This window comes from Mesoplodon mirus (assembly GCF_964341445.2).
Source record: "Mesoplodon mirus genome assembly, chromosome: 18".
Classification (NCBI taxonomy): Eukaryota; Metazoa; Chordata; class Mammalia; order Artiodactyla; family Ziphiidae; genus Mesoplodon; species Mesoplodon mirus.
Window position 1 is genome coordinate 61,515,571 of NC_138994.1, and position 12,089 is coordinate 61,527,659.

At 37.8% G+C, this 12,089-nt stretch overlaps 1 protein-coding gene and 1 pseudogene across 6 annotated transcripts in view; one reads left to right on the forward strand and one right to left on the reverse strand.

Annotated features, from left to right (window-relative positions):
* BRIP1 (BRCA1 interacting DNA helicase 1) overlaps positions 1–12,089 on the reverse strand; it is a 181,539-nt gene that overhangs the window by 129,325 nt on the left and 40,125 nt on the right. The gene's annotated exons all lie outside the window — the stretch shown is intronic.
* LOC309794226 (LYR motif-containing protein 4-like) lies at positions 8,080–10,964 on the forward strand (annotated as a pseudogene). The gene is made up of 2 exons: positions 8,080–8,176; positions 10,696–10,964. The product of its transcript is annotated as an LYR motif-containing protein 4-like (transcript).

Sequence of the window (12,089 nt, forward strand, 5' to 3'; positions counted from 1 at the left end):
CCTGAGTAATGTTAACAGCAAGCATACAGGACTTGTGTTATTCTGAAAAACAAAAAAGCAAAAAAATAAGGACAAAATCAAACCTGAATCTAATTCAACCTGTAGACCTAACTACCATTACTAGAAATATGGGGATAGAGGACTATCCTAAACGACACCAGGTGGACAAATTCAAAAAAATCCTGAATATGAGGAATCCCACAGAACAAATAACACGGTTTTTCCAACAAATAAATGGCACCTCTCTTAAAAGAAATGTCATGCACATACCTTATTTGGATTCTGATATTTAAAAAGCCAACTCTAAAATGACATTTTTTAAGCAATCAAAGAAAATTGTAACCAGGATGGATATTAGACTAAGAATTACTGTTTTTTTCCAGCTATAATAATATTACTTTTTAAATGTCATTGCTATGTTTTTTGTTTGTTTGTTTGTTTGTTTTGTGGTATGCGGGCCTCTCACTGCTGCAGCCTCTCCCATTGCAGAGCACAGGCTCCGGACGCGCAGGCTCAGCGGCCATGGCTCACGGGCCCAGCCGCTCCGCGGCATGCGGAATCTTCCCGGACCGGGGCATGAACCCGTGTCCCCTGCATCGGCAGGCAGACTCTCAACCGCTGCACCACCAGGGAAGCCCCACTGCTATGTTTTTAAAAGTGTTTATCTGTTTTAAATATATAAATTGTTTTATGGGTAAATAGATGTATGATGTCTGATAGTTGCTTTAAAATATTCTAGTCCCTCACCTTTTCCTCCACTGATTCCCCCAAAAAAGAAAAGAAAAAAATGGCAGGGGGTAAATAAAACAAACAGGGGAGGTAAAATATATTGATAATTGTTAAAGCTGAGTGATGGGCACAAGAAGGTTCATTATTCTGCCCTCTCTCTGCTTCGTATGTGAAATTTCCTAAAAAATGATTCTAAAAATAAGGAGCATTTAAAAATACGTTTTTATAAAACAAATACAACATTGATCCTAAACCAGATCTAGATAAACTTTCTCTCAGTTTATCTAGATTTGGTATAATATCACTAATGAATATTACCTGGCAGGCCAAGATGGCAGAGTAGAAAGACCCCGAGCTCGCCTCCTCTCATAAGCACATCAAAACCACAACTAACTGCAGAACAACCATTGATGAAAATGACTGAAACTAATGAATTATTAAAACAACGAATTCTAAATGTAATAGCAAATAGGACTCTTCTACACATACACAAAACACACACACACACACACACACACACAAAACCAAAAAGCCAAGAACAAAAGAATAATTCAGTATTAAGACATTTATCAATACACTTTAACATATTAAAAAATGTGAAAATAAATCTGATTCATCTTTACAGTTTAATATTAATCCTTGATGAAAATGCTGAACAAAATATATGATCATTCAATCTGTTACTATTATTATACTTAACACTTTTTTCAGGAGATATTATAAAAATTGCAAAGAAGGTAAATGATCATTATTTACAGAAGATATGATTGTATACTTGGAAAATCTGAGAAAATGTATTGAAACTATTACAAATAGAAGAATTCATTAATGTGGCTCAGGAAGAAAACAACAACAGTAAGTGTGGTTTGGGGGAAACAAAGAGAAATTAATATTCTTTATGTATAAAACTACAACTAATTAGAAAATGTAATAGAAGAAAAAATCTCAATTACACAGAAATAAAAGGTAAATTACTAAGAATCAACTTAAAAATCAACTTAAAAACCCATTTAAGAAGTTAGTAACAGGATGCTTAATTAATAAGATACGGGATATCCTTTCACGATCTACATGCATATCAAATCATCATGATGTATCCTTTAAATATCTTACAATTTTGTCAATCATACCTCAATAAAGCTGAAAAAAATTAATAAAAAAACTTTAAACATGACTGAAGGAAATAAAGAAAAAATCAGAAACAAAGCACGGTCTTAAGTAGATGACTTACTATCATAAAGAAGTCAGTTCTCTTCCAAATAATCTATAAAATATATCAAGGATATTTTGTTAACTATATAGGTTAACTCTAAAGTACATACGTAAAAATAAACAAGCAACAATAGCCAAAAGACATCTTAAATAAAAGGGTAATAAAGAGGAACTAGACACATAAAATATTAATGAACTACAATAATCAAAACAGTATAGATCAATGAAAAAAGAAAATAGAAAAGTCCAGAAATAGAACTAGATACATTAAGGAATTTGGAATGTAAACATTATAAACAAAGTCAAAAGACCAAGAACAAATCAGTTTTTTTTTTTAAAAAAAACACTGTTCTGGAATTCATAACACAAATAAGGGCCTAATTTAATATTGAAGAACCCTGTAAAACAGTAAAAAAGAAAAGAAAAAAAGACGAACAACCTAATTGACAAAGGAGATAACCAGATATTTGAAAAGATACTCAACCTCCCTCATAACGAGAAAGAGAAGTATACATTTAAAGTATGAGGGCTTCCCTGGTGGCGCAGTGGTTGAGAGTCCGCCTGCTGATGCAGCGGACATAGGTTCGTGCCCTGGCCCGGGAGGATCCCACATGCCGTGGAGTGGCTGGGCCCGTGAACCGTGGCAGCTGAGCCTGTGCGTCCGGAGCCTGTGCTCCGCAGCGGGAGAGGCCACAACAGTGAGAGGCCCGCGTACCGCAAGTTAAAAAAAAAAAAGTATGAGATGCATTTTTTAACCAATCAGGAAGAAAAATGATCAAAGACTTTGATAACACACTTATTTGCAAGAGAGTAGAGACACATATATGTGTTTGATATGAGTACGTACATGTACCATGTATAACTTGACTGTATATTATATGTATATCCTTGCTTTTACAATTCTGATAGGATTCACAAGAAACCAATAACAACAGCTGCATCTGGGGCAGGAAACAGAATGGCTCAGAAACTGAGTGTGGGAGACTTTTTAATATAAACCCTTTTGTTCTTGTTTTTTTTGTGTGTGTGTGGTACGCGGGCCTCTCACTGCTGTGGCCTCTCCCGCCGCAGAGCACAGGCTCCGGACGTGCAGGCCCAGCGGCCATGGCTCACGGGCCCAGCCGCTCCGCGGCATGTGGGATCTTCCCGGACCAGGGCACGAACCCATGTCCCCTGCATCGGCAGGCAGACTCTCAACCACTGCGCCACCAGGGAAGCCCCTTCTTGTTTTTTATACCATAGACATTATCACTTTTCAAAGACAGATAAGTAAAATGTAAGTTTTAAAAATTAAAATACCAAATTGCCTTCCTCTGGTATTATGGACATACTAGCTCCCTATAATGTTGATAACAACGTATACAGAAGTAGGGTATACTGACATCACAATTTTATTCTCAGAAGAGAATGAAGACGCAGTGAACATTACTAGTAGTAGCAACGACAGCAACAGTCTCACACTAGTTATAACGGCACAAGATAAAATTTTCTCATTGACTGAAAACTGACAGAAGAACCAGTTATGTGACAAAACTGTGCCTCGCCAAACTTCACCTAGAAGTACTAAATATGTTAGAACAGTGTGGTACTACCACAAATACAGACAAAAATAATTGAATCAAATAGAAAAGTCAGAAAGAAACTCTCACACATATAGACAAATAACTCAACCAGGGTGCTAAGACCATTCAGTGGGAAAAGGATAATTTTTTCAACAAATAATGCTGGCAAAAATGGATATTCACATTCAAAACAATGAAGTTAGACGCTAACCTTATACTATATACAAAAACTAACTAAAAATGGATCAAAAACTTTAAAATAAGAGCTGAAACTATAAAACTTTACCAAAAGTATAGGCAACAAAAGCAAAAATAGGTAAACTGGACTTCATGAAAATTAAAAACCTTTGTGCATCAAAGACACCACCAAACAAAATGAAAGGCAATCCACAGAATGGGAGAAAATATCGTAAAATCTAAAAAGGGGTTAATGTCCAGAATATACAAAGAACTCCAACTCAACAACAACAACAAAAAACAAATAACCGTATTCAAAAAAATAGGCAAAGGGCTGGAACAGACATTTCTCCAAAGAAGATATACAAATGGACAATAAGCACATGAAAAGATGTTCAACATCCCTAATCATTAGGAAATGCAAATCAAAACCACAAAGACATACCATTTCACATCCATTAGGATGGTTATTATTTAAAAAGAAAAGAAAACAAAATAGAAAATTACAGGTGTTTGGCAAGGATGTGAAGAAACTGGAACCTTCCTGCGAATTCCCTGGTGGTCCAGTGGTTAGGGCTCCGTGCTTCCACTGTAGGGAGCATAGGTTCAATCCCTAGTTGGGAAACTAAGATCTCACACACTGCAAGGCACGGCTAAAAAAAAAGAAAAAGAAACTGGAAACGTCCTACATTGCTGGTGGGAATATAAAATAGTATAGTCACTGTTGAAAACTGGATGGAAATTCCTCAAAAAATTAAACAGAATTACCATGTGATCCAGCAATCACACTTCTGGGTATATATCCATAAGAAGTGAAAGCAGCAACTTGAACACATAGATATTTGTACACTAACGTTCATACAGCAGCATTATTCACAGTAGCCAAAAGAGGAAAACAACCCAAATGCCCACTGAAGTATGACTGGATAAACTAAATGTAGTATACAGGCATTTGATGAAATATTATTTAATCATAAAAAGGAAGGGAATTCTGACACATGCTACAACATGGATGAACCCTGAAGACATGCTAAGTGAAATAACTCAGACACAAAAGGACAAACATTGTATGATTCCACTTATATGAGGTTCCTAGAGTAGCCAAATTCACAGAGACAGAAAGGAGAATGGTAGTTACCAGTGGCTGAGGCAAGGGGGAATAGGAGTTACTGTTTAATAGTTACAGAGTTTCATAGATCAATGGAACAAGATAGAAAGCCCAGAGATAAACCCTCGCACCTATGGTCAACTAATCTATGACAAACGAGGCAAGGATATACAATGGAGAAAAGACAGTATCTTCAGTAAGTGGTGCTGGGAAAACTGGACAGCTACATGTAAAAGAATGAAACTAGAACACTCCCTAACATCATACACAAAAATAAACTCAAAATGGATTAGAGACCTAAATGTAAGACCGGACACTATAAAACTCTTAGAGGAAAACATAGGAAGAACACTCTTTGACATAAATCACAGCAAGATCTTTTTGATCCCCCTCCTAGAGTAATGGAAATAAAAACCAAAAGTAAACAAATGGGACCTAATGAAACTTCAAAGCTTTTGCATAGCAAAGGAAAACATAAACAAGACGAAAAGACAACCCTCAGAATGGGAGAAAATATTTGCAAACAAATCAATGGACAAAGGATTAATCTCCAAAATATATAAACAGCTCATGCAGCTCAATATTAAAAAAACAAACAACCCAATCCAAAAATGGGGAGAAGACCTAAATAGACATTTCTCCAGAGAAGACATACAGATGGCCAAGAAGCACATGAAAAGCTGCTCAACATCACTAATTATTAGAGAAATGCAAATCAAAACTACAATGAGGTATCACCTCACACCAGTTAGAATGGGCATCATCAGAAAATCTACAAACAACAAATGCTGGAGAGGGTGTGGAGAAAAGGGAACCCTCTTGCACTGTTGGTGGGAACATAAACTGATACAGCCACTATGGAGAACAGTATGGAGGTTCCTTAAAAATCTAAAAATAGAATTACCATATGATCCAGCAATCCCACTACTGGGCATATACCCAGAGAAAACCATAATTCAAAAAGACACATGCAGGGGCTTCCCTGGTGGCGCAGTGGTTGAGAGTCTGCCTGCCGATGCAGGGGATGCAGGTTTGTGCCCTGGTCCGGGAAGATCCCACATGCCGTGGAGTGGCTGGGCCCATGAGTCACGGCCGCTGAGCCTGTGCATCTGGAGCCTGTGCTCCGCAATGGGAGAGGCCACAACAGTGAGAGGCCCGCATACCGCAAAAAAAAAAAAAAGACACATGCACCCCAATGTTCACTGCAGCACTATTTACAATAGCCAGGTCATGGAAGCAACCTAAATGCCCGTCGACAGACAAATGGATAAAAAAGATGTGGTACATATACAATGGAATACTACTCAGCCATAAAAAGGAACGAAATTGGGTCATTTGTTGAGACATGGATGGATCTAGACTGTCATACAGAGTGAAGTAAGTCAGAAAGAGAAAAACAAATATCGTATATTAACACATATATGTGGAACCTAGAAAAATGGTACAGATGAACCGGTTTGCAGGGCAGAAATTGAGAAACAGATGTAGAGAACAAATGTATGGACACCAAGAGGGGAAAGCAGCAGGGGGGTGGGGGTGGGGGTGTGATGAATTGGGCGATTGGGATTGACATGTATACACTGATGTGTAAAAAACTGATGACTAATAAGAACCTGCTATATAAAACAAAATACAATTCAAAAATTCAAAAAAAAATAGTTACAGAGTTTCAGTTTGGGAAGATGAAAACATTCTGGTTGCATAGCAATGTGAATAGACTTAATGCTACTGAACCGAACACAAAAAATGGTTAAAACGGTAAATTTTCTTACATACACTGCATCATTTTTTTTTTTAAATGAAGGGAAAGAAAAGCTGAGTAAAACCTGTTAGGAGCAGGCCTGCACTACAAATGTTAAACAAAGCTTTTCAAGCTAAAAGAAAAATTATACAAAATAGAAACGAAACTATGTAAAGGAATGAAGGGTACCAGAAGTAAGAAATAGGAAGATGAGGGAAGAAATAATTTTCCTGATTTGTAAATTTATTTAAAATAACGGAGGTAGACTTCTGGTTTCCATTTCTGAATATAAATAGTTTGGAAGTCACCACTCCATCCTAACAAGTAAGAAGCTGAAAAGACTGAAAAATCAACAACTTTTCCTGGGTTTGTAAGAGAGGGGAGGACAAACCATTGCCTTTAAGATTGGAGAGACAGACAGGTGCATACAGGGAGTAACAGCACACAGGTTTCCACCAGTGGAAGCCAGTACAGGGACAAGTGCTGCGCTAACAAAACCTGAACTGTAAGTGATGAACTGCTAGACGCTCAGTATGCATAACTCTCTGAGTTAAAAATTCCAGGGGTGCCCAGTCATGGAGGGCTCCCAAATATTGTGACATTCTCATCCAGGAGCCAGACCAGGTTCCTACAATACACATCAGAGAAATATACCCTCGTGCTCCTAGTAAGGGGAATTGAAAAGGAACCATTTTGAAATACCAGGGCACTCTGTTCTTCTTAACAAAGCCTGCCCTCAGGGGAAACTAGTTAAACAGAGCCTAACCAGCTGGGGTATTATCGGAGTCTAATCTAATACCCAACTTAGCAGTCTAGCAGTCCCTTCTATATCGGAGAAGGGAAAAAAACAACTCCAGTCCACTCAAGCCATCCTGTCCCACCTAAGGGGGTGAAAAAACTGAGAAACTTCTGTGAAGTTCCCAGTCCAGAGGCACGGGATCACTAAAAGACTAAGACCCAATCATGGGAATATAGAACACTTGCCCTCCCTGCCATATCTCACCACCAAATTACTAAAGGCCTGTTTATAGCAACTTATTTTACCCAGTATGTCATGTCCAGCTAACAAGAAAAAAATTGCAAGGCATACCAAAAGGTAAAAAACACAACCTGAAGAGACTGAGCAAGCATCAAAGCCAGATATGTCAGGGATGTTGGACTTATCATACCAGGAATTTAAAACAACTATGATTAATATGCTAAAGGCTCTACTGGATAAAGCATATAGCACGTAAGAGCAGACAAGCAATGTAAGCTGAGAGACGGACATCCTAAGGAAGAATTTTTTTAATGCTAGGAATAAAACACTGTAGCAGAAATGAAAAATACTTTTGATGGGCTTCTTAGTAGACTGGACATGGCTGACAAAGGACTCTGAGCTAGATATCTCAATAGAATGCTTGAAAACAAAAAACCTAAGAGAACAAAATCTGAAAAAAACAAAACAGAATATCCAAGGACTGTGGGACAACTACAAAAGTTAAGATATGCATAAAGGGAATACTAGAAGGAAAAAAAAGAAAGGAACAGAAGACATATTTGAAGTAATAATGACCAAGATTTTCCCCAAACTGATGTCAGGCACCAAACCACAGATTCAGGAAGCTCAGAGAACACCAAACAGGATAAATGCCCAAAAAATTACATGTAAACATATCATCTTCAAACTACAGAAAATCAAAGATTAAAAAAAAAAATCCTGAAAGAAACCAGTTACCCACAGAGGAACAAAGATAAGAATTACATCCAACTTCTCCTCGAAGCAAGCAAGCAAGCAAGAAGAGAGTGGAGTGAAATATTTAAAGCATTGACAGAAAAAAAACACCAACCTAAAATTCTGTACCCTGAGAAATTATCTTTCAAAAGTGAAGGAGAAATAATGACTTTCTCAAACAAAAATTGAGGGAATTTGTTGCCAGTAGACCTGATTTTCAAGAAATATTAAAAGAAGTTCTTCAGAGAGAGGAAAAATTATTTATATACATCAAGTAAGGAAGAGCATGGAAAAAGGAATAGTAAATATGAATTTAAAACTTTCATTTTTCTTATTTGAGCTAACATATAACAGTTTGTTCAAAATAATAATACCAATAATATCAATAAATAATAGTATACAGTTGACCCTTAAAACAGGTTTGAACCACACAGTTCCACTTACATAAACTTTTTTCAGTAAATATATTGGAAATTTTTTTGAAGATTTGCAAAAATTTGAAAAAACTCACAGATGAACCATGGAGCCTAGAAATACAAATAAATAAATAAATAGGAAAAAGTATGTCATAAATGCATGATATATATGTAGATGCTATTCTATCCTTACATAGGCATAAGGTCAGTGATATTTAATATAAAATTAATGTTAGTTTTCTTATTATTTTATAACTTTCAAAGAATTACATTACCATATAATATTCCTCTCTGCTTCATAACTGGATAACCTGCACATCAGCATATCATCACAGGTAAGTGTTTTTTAAAAAAATGTAACAATGTTTCCAATACCATATTATACCTTACAATTTATACCTTACAATTTTGAATGATTCATTCATTCATGTATAGGTCAGGCTACTGTGAAGAAACTGTATCAGTTACACTAAGTTACCATAAAGCAAACATACTGCTGCTTTTTCATTATCAATGTATGAATTTTTATACCTCTAAATAAATATACATTTCTTTTTCACATCATCTTTTCATTTTTTTTTTTTTTTTTTTTTTTTTTTTTTTTTTTGCGGTATGCGGGCCTCTCACTGTTGTGGCCTCTCCCGTTGCGGAGCACAGGCTCCGGATGCGCAGGCCCAGCGGCCATGGCTCACGGGCCCAGCCGCTCCGCGGCATATGGGATCCTCCCAGACCGGGGCACGAACCCGTATCCCCTGCATCAGCAGGCGGACTCTCAACCACTGCGCCACCAGGGAGGCCCTCATCTTTTCATTTTTGATGTCCAGTGTTAGAAATGCATACAACACCTACGGTGCTTTGTATCATATAAGATAATATTGATGTAGGTATTGACAGATGCTTCATCATCTTATAGATGATGTAAACTTACAGTATTGATACAGTACTGTAGAAATATTTTCTCTTCCTTATGATTTTCTTAATAACATTTTCCTCTCTCTAGCTTACTTTATTGTAAGAATACATATAACATGCAAAATATGTGTTAACTGACTTTATGTTATCTATTGGTAAGGCTTCTGGTCAACAGTAGGCTACTAGTACTTAAGTTTTGGGGGAGTCAAAAATTATACACAGATTTTTGACTGCTGGGGGGTTGGTGCCCCTAACCCCTGCATTGTTCAAGAGTCAACTGTATATGCTTATATATGCATGAAATAAATGACAGCAGTGATACAAGGGATGGAGTGAGGAATTAAGATTACACTGTTATTATAAGGTACTCACCCTACCCATGAAGTGGTATAGTGTTATGGGAAAGTACATTTGGATTTGCCATAAATACATATTGCAAAACCTAGGGCAGGTGCTTCCCTGGTGGCGCAGTGGTTGAGAATCTGCCTGCTAATGCAGGGGACACGGGTTCGAGCCCTGGTCTGGGAAGATCCCACATGCCGCGGAACAACTGGGCCTATGAGCCACAGCTACTGAGCCTGCGCATCTGGAGCCTGTGCTCCAGCAACAAAAGAGGCCTCGATAGTGAGAGGCCCGCGCACCGCGATGAAGAGTGACCCCCCGCTTGCCACAACTAGAGAAAGCCCTCGCACAGAAGTGAAGAACCAACATAGCCAAAAATAAATAAATAAACAAATGTGGGTTTAAAAAAATAAAAAATAAAAACTGGAAATAATAACAGTCCTTTAAAAAAAAAAACAAAAAGCAAACAAACAAACAAAAAAAACCTAGGGCAACCAGTAAAAAAGGGGAAGGGAGGGAGGGAGGGAGGGAGGGAGGGAAGGAATATGATGGTTATGCTAGAAAGGAGAGAAAATGGAATCAAATAAAACACTTATTTAGTGTCTGTGCCACTGCACAGGGCCAGAGCCCACCTGGGCTCGACACTGGGCCACTACCTGGGCCAAGCCCCACGCGTGCGTCCCACTGGTGCTCCCTGCAGTGGAAGAAGTTCTGCAGGTTGCATTGAACTTGGGACCTCTGCAAAGAAGACCATCTGGGTTTTTTTCGTTCCGAGATTGCAGCCTCCAGCCACGCACGAGTGCTGGATATGTACCAGGCAATGCTGAGGGAGGGCAAGCACTTCAGCGCCAACAACTACAGAACTTACACCATCAGGAGGATAAGAGATGTCTTCAGAGAAAATAAGAATCTAAAGGATCCTGTAAAAATTCAAGCCCTAATGAATAAAGCCAAAAGAGACCGTGGGATAATCCACTGACAGGTCCACATTGGCCAACTATATTTGACTGACAAGCTTGTCAGTTAGAATCAAGAGAAGCCCAGGACCTAGGGAGCTGGGACCAGCCACCACCGGCAGCCATGGACCACCTTCAGCATCCATTCTGCTTTGCATGGGGGCTCCCAGAAGACCACGAGTGGCCTTTGCATCAGCTTTAAATAGGTTCTTGCTGTATCTGCCCTAAGAACTGATAAACTGAGTGAGGTTTCCATTCTTCTGCAGCCTTAGTGACAAAGGATGGCTGTCTCTCCTTGGTTCAAGTGTTAGAATGAAGAGCTGGAGCTCCTCAAAAGCCTGTTGTGTATTATTGTGTCTCCTCCACCCCACCCCTCTTTTGTAGCTCCTCAGCACTTGTATAGAGCATTTCCAGATTTTGTTTGTTGGTCCTTGACAATAAACTACAAAATTCATAAAAAGAGTGGGAAACAAAAAGAGGAACACAGAACAAAAGCAAAAAATAGAAAACAGTCATAAATATGGTAAATATTAATCCAACCTAATAAATAATCACTTTGAACATCAATGGTCTAAATACACCAATTAAAAGACAGAAATTGTCAGAGAAGATCATAAAACAAGACCCAAATATTTGATGTCTAAAAGAAACCCACTTTAGAGATGAAAAAACTTATAGATTAAAAGTAAATGAATGGAGAAAACTATGCCATGCTAACACTAATCAGAAGAAAGCAGAGTACCTATATTAATTTCAGACACAGAAGACCTCAAAGAAAGGAAAGTTATCAGAGATGAAAAAAAAGGGCATTACATAATGATAAAGGGGCCAATTCTCCAAGAAAAAAATACCAATCTTTAACATGTGACAACAGTGTGTCAAACTATATGGAGCAAAAATTAATAGAACTGCAAGAGAAATAGATAAATCCACTATCATAGGTGGAGTTGCTATCAGAAATGGACAAACCTAGCAAGCAGAAAATCACTAAGGACATAGCTGAACTCAACAATATCACCAATCAACTGGATATAACTGACATCTATAGACTACTTCATCCAACAGTGGTAGAATACACATTCTTCCCAACTTCACATGGACCATTTACCAAGATAGACCACATTCTAGAGATAAAACATACTTTAACAAGTTAAAAAAAATCATAACAATGTCTGTACTCAGACCACAATTGAATTAAATTAGAAATCAGTAACAGAAAG